This window comes from Oryx dammah, unplaced genomic scaffold (assembly GCF_014754425.2).
Source record: "Oryx dammah isolate SB20612 unplaced genomic scaffold, SCBI_Odam_1.1 HiC_scaffold_18, whole genome shotgun sequence".
NCBI lineage: Eukaryota > Metazoa > Chordata > Mammalia > Artiodactyla > Bovidae > Oryx > Oryx dammah.
The window spans coordinates 108,491,082-108,505,594 of record NW_024070202.1 but is presented as its reverse complement, the minus strand read 5'-3'; positions in this window follow the sequence as shown (position 1 = coordinate 108,505,594).

Below are 14,513 nucleotides of genomic sequence, written 5' to 3'. Positions count from 1 at the left end.
CTTCTCCATGTGTCTCTTCACAGTGTTCTATATGTGTGTTTCTCTTTCCAAATTTCCTCTTCTACTGTGGTCCTTCTTCATCACTGTTGTCTGCGGATTGCTTCAGTTTCATGCTAGTGTTGTAGGATTTTCACTATGGTATCTTTCCTTTGGATAGTTACTATTTGGTCTTGTGAGAGGAACTGATGTCCGGAACTACCTATGTTGCTATCTTGATCTTACTCAGGACAAATTTTTAAAAGTAGAACGTAGTCCATGCTCTTTCACCTTGATATGTATTTTGCTTTTTTCCTTCAAAATTAAGATCATGAGATCATTTATGTTCACATGTTACATAGTTTATTATTTTTTGCTATTGGGTTTTTTTTCTAGCTTGTTGAGGTATTATTGATACATAGGAAAAATATGTATTTAAGGTGTCCATTTCAATTCAGTTCAGTTCAGTTCAGTTCAGTTCAGTCACTCAGTCCTGTATGACACTTTGTGACCCAATTGACCACAGCATGCCAGGATTCCCTGTCCATCACCAACTGCTAGAGTTTACCCAAACATATGTTCCTTGAGTTGGTGATGACATCTAACCACCTCATCCTCTGGCCTCCCCTTCTACTGCTGCCTTCAAACTTTCCCAGCATCAGGGTCTTTTCAAATAAGTCAGTTCTTCATATCAAGGGGCGAAAGTATTGAAGTTTCAGTTTGAACATCAGTCCTTCTAATGAACACCCAGGACTGATCTCATTTAGCATGGACTGGTTGGATCTCCTTAAAGTCCAAGGGACTCTCAAGAGTCTTCTCCAACACCACAGTTCAAAAGCATCAATTCTTTGACACTCAGCTTTCCTTATGGTCCAACTTTCACATCCATACATGACTACTGGAAAAACCATAACGTTGACTACACAGACCTTTCTTTGCAAAGTAGTGTCTCTGCTTTTTAATATGCTGTCTAGGTTGGTCACAACTTTCCTGCCAAACAGTAAGCATCTTTTAATTTCATTTCTGCAATCACCATCTGCAGTGATTTTGGAGCCTCCAAAAATAAAGTCAACCACTGTTTCCACTGATTTCCCATCTATTTGCCATGAAGTGATGGCACTGGATGCCATGATCTTTGTTTTCTGAATGTTGAGCTTTAAGCCAAATTCTTTACTCTCCTCTTTCACTTTCATCAAGAGGCTCTTTAGTTCTTCCTCACATTTTGCCATTAAGGGAGGTGTCATCTGCATATCTGAGGTTATTGATATTTCTCTCGGCAATCTTGATTACAGCTTGTGCATCTTCCAGCCCAGCGTTTCTCATGATGTACACTGCATATAAGTTAAATAAGCAAGTTGACAATATACAGCCTTGATGTACTCCTTTTCCTATTTGGAACCAGTCTGTTGTTCCATGTCTAGTTCTAACTGTTGCTTCCTGACCTGCATACAGATTTCTCAAGAGGCAGGCCAGGTGGTCTGGTATTTCCATCTCTTTCAGTATCCATGTCTTTCAGCATGACAGGGAATCCTGGCATGCTGTGGTCCATTGGGTCACAAAGTGTCATACAGTTTATTGTGATCCACAGAGTCAAAGGATTTGGCATAGTCAACAAAGCAGAAATAGATGTTTTTCTGGAACTCTCTTGCTTTTTCCATGATCCAGCGGATGTTGGCAATTTGATCTCTGGTTCCTCTGCCGTTTCTAAATCCAGCTTGAATATCTGGAAGTTCACAGTTCATGTATTGCTGAAGCCTGGTTTGGAGAATTTTGAGCATTACTTTACTAGCATGTGAGATGAGTGCAATTGTGCAGTAGTTTGAGCATTCTTTCACATTGCCTTTCTTTGGGATTGGGATGAAAACTGACTTTTTCCAGTCCTGTGGTCACTGCTGAGTGTTCCAAATTTGCTGGCATATTGAGTGCAGCACTTTCACAGCATCATCTTTCAGGATTTGAAATAGCTCCACTGGAATTCCATCACCTCCACTAGCTGTGCTCTTAGTGATGCTTCCTATGGCCCACTTGACTTCACATTCCAGGGTGTCTGGTCTAAGTGAGTGATCACGCCAGCATGATTATGGGTCATGAAGATCTTTCTTGTACTGTTCTTCTGTGTATTCTTGCCACCTCCTCTTAATATCTTCTGCTTCTCTTAGGTCCATACCATTTCTACAGGATGTCAAGAAAGTAGAAAGTCAACAAACACCTATAGTAACAGACAAAAATTTGGCCTTGGAGTACAAAATGAAGCAGGGCAAAGGCTAATAGAGTTTTGCCAAGATAATGCACTGGTCATAGCAAACACCCACTTCCAACACACAAGGAGAAGACTCTACACATGGATATCACCAGATGGCCAACAATGAAATCAGATTGATTATATTCTTTGCAGCCAAAAATGGAGCAGCTCTATACAGTCAGCAAATCAAGACTGGGAGCTGACTGTAACTCAGATCATGAACTCCTTATTGCCAAATTCAAACTTAAATTGAAGAAAGTATGGAAAACCATTAGACCATTTAGGTATGACCTAAATTAAATCCCTTATGATTATATAGTGGAAGTGAGAAATAGATTTAAGGCACTAGATCTGATAGAGTGCCTGATGAACTATGGATGGAGGTTCATGACATTGGATAGGAGACAGGGATCAAGACCATCCCCAAGAAAAAGAAATCTAAAAAAGCAAAATGGCTTTCTGAGGAGGTTTTACAAATAGCTGTGAAAAGAAGAGAAGCAAAAAGCAAAGGAGAAAAGGAAAGATACCCATTTGAATGCAGAGTTCCAAAGAATAGCAAGGAGAGATAAAAAAGCCTTCCTCATTGACCAATGCAAAGAAATAAAGGAAAACAACAAAATGAGAAAACTAGAGATCTGTTCAAGAAAATGAGATATACGAAGGGAACATTTCTTGCAAAGATGGGCTTGATAAAGGACAGAAATGGTAAACACCCTCTTGGTATGGACCTAACAGAAGCAGAAGAAATTAAGAAGAGGTGGCAAGAATACACAGAAGAACTGTACAAAAAAGATCTTCATGACCCAGATAGTCACGATGGTGTGATCACTCACCTAGAGCCAGACATTCTGGAATGAAAAGTCAAGTGGGCCTTAAGAAATATCACTATGAACAAAGCTAGTGGAGGTGATGGAATTCCAATTAAGCTATTTCAAATGCTCAAAGATGATGCTGTGAAAGTGCTGATCTCAATATGTCAGCACATTTGGAAACCTCAGCAGTGGCCACAGGACTGGGAAAGTTCAATTTTCATCCCAACCCCAAAGAAAGGCAATGCCAAAGAATGCTCAAACTACTGCACAATTGCATTCATCTCACACGCTAGTAAAATAATAAATTTAAATTAAAAAAATGAAAAATATTCAATGTCATGTCTTACAAGATTTTAAAAAATAATAAATTGGACTTTACCCCCCCCAAAATAATAATAATTCTCAACATTCTCCAAACCAGGTTCAACAATATGTGAACAGTTAACTTCCAGATATTCAAGTTGGTTTCAGAAAGGGCAGAGGAGCCAGAGGTCAAATTGGGAACATCCGCTGATCATCAAAAAAGCAAGAGAGTTCCAGAAAAACATCTATTTCTGCCTTATTGACTATGCCAAAACCTTTGACTGTGTGGATCACAATAACTCTGGAAAATTCTGAAAGAGACTGAAATACCAGACCACTTGACTTGCCTCTTGAGAAATCTGTATGCAGGTCAGGAAGCAACAGTTAGAACTGGACATGGAACAACAGACTGGTTCCAAATAGGAAAAGGAGTACGTCAAGGCTGTATGTTGTCACCTTGCTTATTTAACTTATATGCAGTGTACATCATGAGAACCACTGGGCTGGATGAAGCACAAACTGTAATCAAGATTGCTGAGAGAAATATCAATAACCTCAGATATGCAGATGTCACCACCCTTATGGCAGAAAGCTAAGAAGAAATTAAGAGCTTCTTGATGAAATTGAAAGAGGAGAGTGAATAATTTGGCTTAAAGCTCAACATTTGGAAAACAAAGATCATAGCATCTGGCCCCATCACTTCATGGTAATAGATGGGGAAACAGTGGAAACAGTGTCAGAGTTTATTTTTTGGGGCTCCAAAATCACTGCAGATCATGACTGCAGCCATGAAATTAAAAGAGGTTACTCCTCGGCAGGAAAGTTATGATCAACCTAGACAGCACATTAAAAAGCAGAGACATTTCTTTGCCAACAAAGCTCCATCTAGTCAAGGCTATAGTTTTAGCAGTAATCATGTATGGATGTGAGAGTTGGACTATAAAGAAAGCTGAGTGCCAAAGAATTAATGCTTTTGAACTGTGGTGTTGGAGAAGACTCTTGAGAGCCTTGGACTGCAAGTTCCAACCAGTCCTTCCTAAAAGAAATCAGTCCTGAATATTCATTGGAAGGACTGTGTGTTGATTCTGAAACTCCAATACTTTGGCCACTTGATGCAAACAGCTGACTCATTTGGAAAGACCCTGATGCTGGGAAAGATTGAGGGCAAGAGGAGAAGGGGCAGACAGAGGATGAGATGGTTGGATGGCATCACTGACTCAATGGACATGAGTTTGGTAAACTCCAGGAGTTGGTGATGGACAGGGAGGCCTGTCGTGCTGCAGTTCATGAGTTCGCAAATAGTCGGACACAACTGAGAGATTGAACTGAACTGATATATATTAACTGCAACAAAAATGTAAATATGATTTGAAATACTTTTTTAGGATATTAGTGTTTCTAAGGATATCCACAAGTTAACATTTAGTCACAATTCTTTTCATTACATTTGAGTTAGTGTGAATTGTGAGCACAAAGATGAACAAAATGACATTGATACTTATTTGAATAATTATTAAGTGTAAGAAGTAAAAGTAAGTGGAGAAAGTGGAAACAATCTCTTGTGAGATGGCAGAGGATTATTTTGTTTTTTACAGTAAGTTTGGATCTTTATTATTTATTGGTAGAATGAGAGTTTTTTCCTAGTTTTCTTTGTTGCAGATGTAAATGATAAGAAAATTGACATATTTAATGGAGAGATACTAATGCAGAAGCTCTGTAATAGCATTATTCTTAAACTCTTTTCAAATTTTTTTCCAAGTAACCTAGGAGTTTCTCATAAAACCTATTTTAATGTTATATCTGCTGACAACTTGATTACTTCCTTCTTCAGTTTTATTGATAGCAAGGAATTGGAAATGACCTAACTTTCAAAAAGATTTGTTACTTAATCATGAAGATCAATCACAAAATCACTTTCTAGGAATTATCCCTAAAAGGCTTTACTACAACTTTTCAAAAGACTATTAATTATTCCTTTTACTTTTCAACTTAGAACGTGTTTAACGTGATACACTAAAAATTCATTAGAAGAATTCATTTCAATATGTCCTTGCTGGTATAATATATATTTTAGTGAATGTTTTCAACTTATGTTTTAAATATATATTTGAGTGAAAAATTGTGGAGCTATTTAGTTTATGGGAAATAATGTTTATATAACCTAATTGGCTAAGTTAATCCCTGTCAAGCAAATCACTTGACACTTTCTATGTGAAAGTGACAAAAATGTGCTAATAAGCACTACCTTGGCAATCACTGAACTTCTAAATTTCAACTCTAGAATAGGTATATTCATCAGTTGATTTGGGGAGGCAGTTCCCCAAATTTTCTGCACCAGGGACCAGTTTCATGGAAGATGATTTTTCCATGGACTGTAGGTGGGTGGGGCAATGGATTTGGCTTCACATATATTGTGCAGCTTATTTCTATTATTATTATTAATATATCAGCTCAACTCAGATCATCAGGCTTTAGATCCTGGAGGCTGGGGACTCCTGACTTTGGGGGTCTGGTTAAAATAAACTGCTACATCAACAGCATTTCTTAAATTCTCATTCAATCTCATTCACCTTTCTCTCTTTCCCTCTTTCATTTGCCCCACCCCAAATCTTTTTCTTTCTCATTTGTTTCATAGTGTTTCCTCCCCAGAAGTGATATATTAAGTTTTTGACAATTGTCTGAGAAAAATTCAGGATTTTATCACTCGTGTATTCCATTTGAATAAATCTGGTAAAGAACATTTTGATATATTAATAGAAAAAGCATTACAGTCCTCATGCTAAGCTTTTTCCTTTGGAAAAAATAGCATATATATGAGAGAGCAAATAAGACTATTTTAGAGCAAGATTATAGTGTATTTGGTCTATTGATGGAAGTTTTTGTCTTCTTATTTTTTCAGATACTTAGACAGTTTTATACCACAAGATAATTCTGGACAATCAAGAGGCGTGGCCCTGTCATAAATGTGAATAAAGTTAAAGTGAAAAAGAACATAAAAATCTGTAAAAGATACCTCTACTCAAGTGTGTTCTTGGGCACAATAGTTTTATGCAAAAATAGATATTGAAGCTAAAGATCTAGAATTCATTTTTTCCTTTTATGTATTTGTGATTTACATAAAACTTAAGCAGTATTTAAGTTCCTGAAGCAGTATTTAAGTTCTTAGTTTTTACATAGGCCAAGTTGAAGGAGATTGGAATAGGGTAGGAGATAGGGATTTATTTGTCTTATTTTTTTGTATTTACAGTCAACTGAGGTATAACAATGTATTGAATATGTACCACTGGTCTGCAGTGGTAACTGGGTCAGTGACCAGGTTTCCATTAATTACCCATGTCTACTGGACAGAGGAGACTGGCAGACCACATCCATAGGGTTGCAAAGAAGTGGACACAACTTAGTGACTAAACAACAACAACAAATGCTTGGAGGGGCCCTTTATACAGTTCTGATGTCTTTCCTTGCATCAACACCACAGTGTAATTATCATAGCTTTGTAAAAATACTTGATATATAGTATGATATTGCAAAGCAAGGACTTTTATTCTTCTTTTTCAATTTCAACCTCTTTCAGGAGCTTCTTGGCTAATTTTTAATTTTACTTCCCAAATATACCATTACTTTGTGAGGATTGACAAAAACCCTTTTGAGCTTTTTAATGGAATAAGTTTGAGCTTAGTATCAATTAAGAACTGGTATAATTATGATATCACATATTCTCTTTAAGAACGTGCTATGTCTCTCCATTTATTTAGGACCTTGTCAATGTTTTACATTTCATAATTCTTCCCACAAAAGGTTTACCCTAGTTTTCAGTTTTATGCTTAAGTACTAAGCATTTCTATTGCTATTTTTAGTGATACTTTATTTGTAAGCACCTAGTAAGTAAGAAATCCTGTACAAGGCAACTTTTATTGGTCTCAGCAAACCTGTATGAATGAGAATACAAACCTGCATGTATAAGCATAATTTTCAGAGTTTTAGGTTTTATAATTGAAGTAGTTAAGTCAAAGAGAAATTAAGATGCTATTCAATATTAATAAAAGGGAAAAGATTACTTTCTAGGCATTCTGGGTTGTACCTAAGTTTCTAGAGAAATTTCAGTATGTATCAGTTCAGTTCAGTCTCTCAGTCGTGTCCGACTCTTTCCGACCCCATGAATTGCAGCACGCCAGGCCTCCCTGTCCATCACCATCTCCCGGAGTTCACTCAAATTCACATTCATCAGTCCGTGATGCCATCCAGCCATCTCATCCTCTGTCGTCCCCTTCTCCTAGTGCCCCCAGTCCCTCCCAGCATCAGAGTTTTTCTAATGAGTCAACTCTTCGCATGAGGTGGCCAAAGTACTGGAGCTTCAGCTTTAGCCTCATTCCTCCCAGAGAAATCCCAAGGCTGATCTCCTTCAGAATGGACTGGTTGGATCTCCTTGCAGTCCAGGGGACTCTCAAGAGTCTTCTCCAACACCACAGTTCAAAAGCATCAATTCTTCGATGCTCAGCCTTCTTCACAGTCCAACTCTCACATCCATACATGACCACAGGAAAAACCATAGCCTTGACTAGACGGACCTTAGTCGGCAAAGTAATGTCTCTGCTTTTGAATATGCTATCTAGGTTGGTCATAACTTTTCCTCCAAGGAGTAAGCGTCTTTTAATTTCATGGCTGCAGTCACCATCTGTAGTGATTTTGGAGCCCCCCAAAATAAAGTCTGAGCTATAAAAAGGAATGCATTTTAGTCAGTTCTACTGAAGTAGATGAACCTAGAGCCTATTATACAGAATGAAATGTCAGAAAGAGAGAGACAAGCATCATATATTCATGCATATATTTGGACTCTAGAAAAATAGTACCGATGATCCTACTTGCAAGGCAACAAAGGAGACACATACGTAAAGAATAGACTTCTGGATACAGCAAGAGAAGAGGTGGGTGGAATGTTTCGAGAAAAAAGCATTGAAAAATATACATTACCATATGTAATATAGATAACCAGTAAGAGCGTGCTGTATGACACAGGAAACCCAAAGCTGGTTCTCTGTGACAACCTAAAGGGGTGGGCTGGGGAGGGAGGTTTAAGAAGGAGAGAACATATGCATACTGATTCATGTTGATGTATGGCAGAAACCATCACAATACTGTAAGGTAATTATCCTCTAATTAAAAATTAAAATTAAAAAAATAAAATTTCTAATAAGCATAATTAGAATCTAGAGGAAGAAACAATTAGTGTTTTTTCCTTGCTTACATTAGAAGATATTAATATTAGGTATATATATGATATTATTATGTATTTACAAGATATAATTATATATATCAGACTATAATGTTTAAAATTATATAAAGATACACTAAACAATACTATAATATAAACAGTAAAATTGCTTCTGGCAACCTTTCCTGGTGACACTGACAGTAAAGAATCTGCCTGCAATACAGAAGACTCAGGTTCAATCCCTGGGTTGGGAAGATCCCCTGGAGAAAGGAATGGATTACCCACCCCAGTATACTTGCCTGAAGAATTCCACGGACAGAGTAGCCTGATGGGCTACAGTCCATGGGGCCACTAAGTGTTGGACACCACTGAGCCACTAACACAGTTACAGTGACCCAAAGTTCTAGCAACCTACCAAAAATTTTGCTTTTCTTTCTAATATATTAAACCATCTTGTATTACTTATGAGCAAACTCAGAAGACATCGACATAGAAAAGTCCTAAAGAGTCTGCTACCATTTCTTTTTAACTTTGTGACTTCCATTTATTCACCCACTGACTCACTATGTGGGGGGACCATAGTCATAATTTTCAGTATTTGTTACAGTTTTATTCTGAATCTTTTCAAGAATGTTTTGTATCATTTAATTTTTCCAAAATAAAAGTGACATTTTCCTTATGAGCAGAGGGTAGGTTTGTAGACTGCCCAGTATAATGAAGATAATGTCTCCTTTCAAGATAAAGGTTGAGCAGGTTTTCATAAAGTCCATGATAAAAAAAAAAAAAAAAAAGGAGTTTCCTAAGCTTTGGGTTCCTGAGCTCTGATGAAAACCCATTGCTTATGCAGCATGCACCTAGGCTGCTCTTTATCTCGAGGGGAAAAATGCAAATGTGAGTGAAGTCACTTGCCCCTGACCCAAGAGCATCATGCCATTTGCTAACACCTATGAAACTGTTGAAGGTTTACTTTTATTTTCTATTGTTTTTGTTTTTTACTTTTTTTCAGAGCATAGTTGATTTACAATACTATACTGGTTCCATGTGTTTAGCTTGAGTGCCAGGTAAAATCTCATGCAGTTTACGGTGTTTAAATTGTATGAGAAGGCTCAGAGAAAATAGGCACAAGTAGAAATAGTACTGGGTATGAATGAGAGTTAATACTATTATTATTATGTATTATTTTATTATAGACAATTCTTTTTAATTAATTTATATATTTTAATTGGAGGCTAATTACTTTACAATATTGTAGTGGTTCTTGCCATACATTGACATGAATCAGCTATGTGTATACACGTGTCCCCTGGTCCCGTAACCCCCTCCCACCTCCCTTCCCATCCCATCCCTCAGTGTTGTCCCAGTGTAACGGCTTTGAGTGCCCTGTTTCATGCATCAGACTTGGACTGGTGATCTATTTCACATACAGTAATATACAGGTTTCAATGCTATTCTCTCAAATCATCCCACCCTCACCTTCTCCTGGAGTCCAAAAGTCTGTTCTTTAGACCTGTGCATAGACAATTATTATTTAAGTTCTTAGAACTATTTTTCTTAAGTAATGCTACTGCTGAGTCACTTCAGTCATGTCTGACTCTGTGCGCCCCCATAGATGGCAGCCCACCAGGCTCCCACGTCCCTGGGATTCTCTAGGCAAGAACACTGGAGTGGGTTGCCATTGCCTTCTCCAATGCATGAAAGTGAAAAGTGAAAGTGAAGTCTCTCAGTCGTGTCCAACCCTCAGCGACCCCATGGACTGCAGCCTTCCAGGCTCCTCTGCCCATGGGATTTTCCAGGCAAGAGTACTGGAGTGGGGTGCCATTGCCTTCTCCATTGTTAAGTAATATATATTCTTATGTAATTTTGCACTAAAAATCTTCATAGTGCAAAAGCTCTTTATTTACTCTCTAAAAGTACTGCTTTGTCTCTAAATACTGAGTTAGTTATAGTTTTAAGGTTGAATGATGTATTATAATTCACTTATAATGTTTGCTGATTAACTTTTTATAAAAATTAAAAAATGCATGAAAATAAAAATTAACACGACTATTTCAGGCAGAGGTTTCCATATATTTTTATAAAGTCTTTTTTTAATATACATTTTTTAATCTAATTGAGCTCATGCCTAGAGCTCAACTTTATTATTAAAATTTACTTATGCCATAGCTTATTTCAGAAAATGACTTTAATAAGAATGTATCATTTTTATTTTCTGCTTTCCCCTTACTTCACTACCAAAAGTATGCAATTTAAACAGTTATTAGAAGTTATTTAACTGGTGTATTTTATTTTATCAGTTGGATACACAATACTTTATTTAGCATTTATTTTCATTGGAAATGTATCTGTGATTTTTCTACCATATACATAATGTTGTGATGATCATTTTTGTGTATGACTCTATTCACAAATACAGTAAAATGATCAAGAGAATTCCCAGAAGTAAAATTGCCTTCTCAAATTTGTATTATAGATAAGAACTTTGGTTATTAGCTTAACATTTTATTCAGAAATACTGTGCTCTTTGACCTTTGGTGTTAAATGAAATCTCAATAACATGGCAGGTGAAAGGTAGAGGCTACACTTGGTTTTTAGTTTGTGAGGTTAAACATGAAAAGTATATTGTTGTTCAGTCACTAGGTTGTATCCGATGCTTTGCAACCCATGGACTGCAACACATCTGGCTTCCCTGCCCTTCACTATTTCCCTGAGTTGCCCCAAACTCATGTCCACTGAGTTGGTGATGCCATCCAATCATTTCACCCTCTGTCATCCCCTTCTCCTGCCCTCAATCTTTCCTAGCATCAGGGTCTTTCGAATGGGTTGTCTCTTCATGTCAGGTAGCCAAAGTATTGGAATATTCTGTAACTATTTGGGGTTGATTTCCTTTAGGATTGACTGGTTTGACCTTCTTGCAGTCCAAAAGACCCTCAAGAGTCTTCTCCAGCACCACAATTCAGAAGCATCAATTCTTCTTCACTCAGCCTTTTTTTTTTTAACTTTACAATATTGTATTGATTTTGCCATACATCAACATGAATCCTTTTATATAGTCCAACTCTCACAAAAAATTATTAGTCAGTCATTTATTTATATGCCTACTTTTTCAGATTGTCAGCCAAGCTTTTCCCAGCTGTAATGCTATTCTATTTCTCTCCACTACAATGGCACCCACTCCAGTACTCTTGCCTGGAAAATCCCATGGATGGAAGAGCCTGGAAGGCTGCAGTCCATGGGGTCACTGAGGGTCGGACACAACTGAGCGACTTCACTTTCACTTTTCACTTTCATGCATTGGAGAAGGCAATGGCAACCCACTCCATTGTTCTCGCCTGGAGAATCTCTAGGATGGGGAGCCCGGTGGGCTGCCATCTAAGGGGTCACACAGAGTCGGACATGACTGAAATGACTTAGCATGGTCAATTTATATCTCACATGACTCCATAAATTATTAAAGAAAGGAATTGTACACTGAAAAATTCTCATTAGTTCATCTCTGTAACCACATGTCATTGAACAATATATACATTTTGTGTTCAGATACTGTTACCCAGCAGAGAGCCTATGAGAATCATGTGTGTTGTGCCACAGTGTTATCAGTGCTTTGCTACTTTTCACTTTTGATTAGTCCATTTTGCATATATGATATTTCAATATTTATAAGCTTCAAAACATTGTTGTTCAGTTACTAAGTCATGTCTAAATTTTTGAGGCCCCATGGACTGCAGCACGCAAGGCCTCCCTGTCCTTTGCTATCTCCTGGAGTTTGCTTACACTCATTAGGAGACAGTACGATCCCATCACTGACTCAATGGACATGAGTTTGAGCAAACTTCTCTTATGGCTCAGGCGGTAAAGAATCTGCTTGCAATGCAGGAGACTCAAGAGACATAGGTTTGATCCTTGGTTCGGGAAGATCCCTGGAGAAGGAAATGGCAACCCACTCCAGTATTCTTGCCAGAGAAGTCCCATGAACAGAGGAGCCTGGCGAGCTACAGTTCATGGGGTTGCAAAGAGATGGACATGACTGAGAGACTAACACACTGGGAGATAGTGAAGGATAGGGAAGCCCGGCATGCTGTAGTTCATGGGATCACAAAGTGTTGGACACCACTTAGTGACTTGACAACAACCACAACAACAATGCCCATTGAATTTGTAATGCCATCACAGTATCTCATTATCTGTAGACCATTCTCTGCCTACTGTCATCTTTCCCAGCATCAGAGTCTCTTCCAGTGAGTCAGCTCTTTGCTTCAGGTGGCCAAATTATTGGAACTTCAGTTTCAGCATTGGTCCTTCCAATGAATCTTCAGGGCTGATCTCCTTTAGGATTGGTTTGACTGCCTTGCTGTCCAAGGGACTCTCAAGAGTCTTATCCAGCACCATGATTCAAAAGCATCAATTCTTTGGTGCTCAGCCTTCTTCATGGTTTAACTCGCACTTCAATACATTACTACTGGAAAAACCATAGCTTTGACTATATGGACATTTCTGCTGTTTAGGTTTGACTGTCTAGGTTTGACATAGCTTTTCTTCCAAGAAGCAAGTCTTTTAATTTCATGACATCAGTCACCATCTGCAATGATTTTGGAGTCCAAGAAAATAAAATCTGCCCCATTTTCACTTTTTCCTCTTCTACTTGCCATGAAGTGATGGGACTGGATACCATGATGCTGGCTTTTTGAATGTTGAGTTTTAAGCCAGCCTTTTCACTCTCCTCTTTCACCCTCATCAAGAGACTCTTTAGTTCCTCTTCATTTTCTGCCATTAGAGTGGTATCACCTGCCTGTCTGAGGTTGTTGATATTTCTCCCCACAATTTTGATCACAGCTTGTGAGTCATCCAGTCTGGCATTTCACAGGATGTACTCTACATAGAAGCTAAATAAGCAGGGTGACAATATACAACTCGATGTACTCACTTCCCAATTGGAACCAGTCCATTATTGCATGTCCAGTTCTAATTGCAGCTTCTTGACCTGCATATAGGTTTCTCATGAGACAAGTAAGGGGTTTTGGTATTCCCATCTTTTAAAAAAAGTTTAATAACATTTGGTGATCCACATAGTCAAAGGTTTTAGTCAATGAAGCAGAAGTAGATGTTTTTCTGGCATTCCTTTGCTTTTTCCTATGATTCAGTAGATGATGGCAATTTGATCTCTGGTTCCTCTGCCTTTTCTGAATCCAGCATGTGCATCTGGAAGTTTTTGGTTCATGTAATGTTGAAGCCTAGCTTGAAGGAGTGTGAGCATTACCTTGTTAGCATGTGAAATGAGTGCAATTGTGCACCAGTTTAATCACTCTTTGGCATAGCCTTTCTTTGGGATTGGAATGAAAACTGACCTTTTCCAGTCATGTGGCCATTGCTGAGTTGTCCAAATTTGCTGGCATTTTGAGTGTAGCATTTTAACAGCAACATTTTTAGGATGTGCTATAGCTCAGCTGGAATTCCATCACCTCATTTAACTTTGTTTGGTATAATACTACCTAAGGCCCACTTGACTTCACACACCTGGATGTCACGCTCTTGGTGAGTGACCCTCCTATTGTGGTTATCATGGTCATTAAGATCTTTTTTTTTGTATACTTTTGTGGTTTTTTTTTTTTTTTTTGCCACCTCTACTTAATCTCTTCTGCCCCGTTAAGTCCTTTAAGTTTCTGTCATTTATTGTGCCCATCTCTGCAGGAAACCTTCCCTTAATATCTCCAATAAGCATAATAATATTAACATAATAATAACTGGCAGTACTCATATTTTGAATTTCATCATAACCATGCTTTCCCCAAAACATGTAATTAATTTTAGTTCTATACTTCTTTAATTCTGGGACTTGATTTTAGTCTTGCATATTCATTTTGCCAGCATCAGGCCTTTTCTAACTCAAGGTACACAGACATTTCTAATTTTAAGTTTCAGGTCAGTTCAATCGCTCGGTCATGTCTGACTCTTTGAAGTCCCATGAACTGCA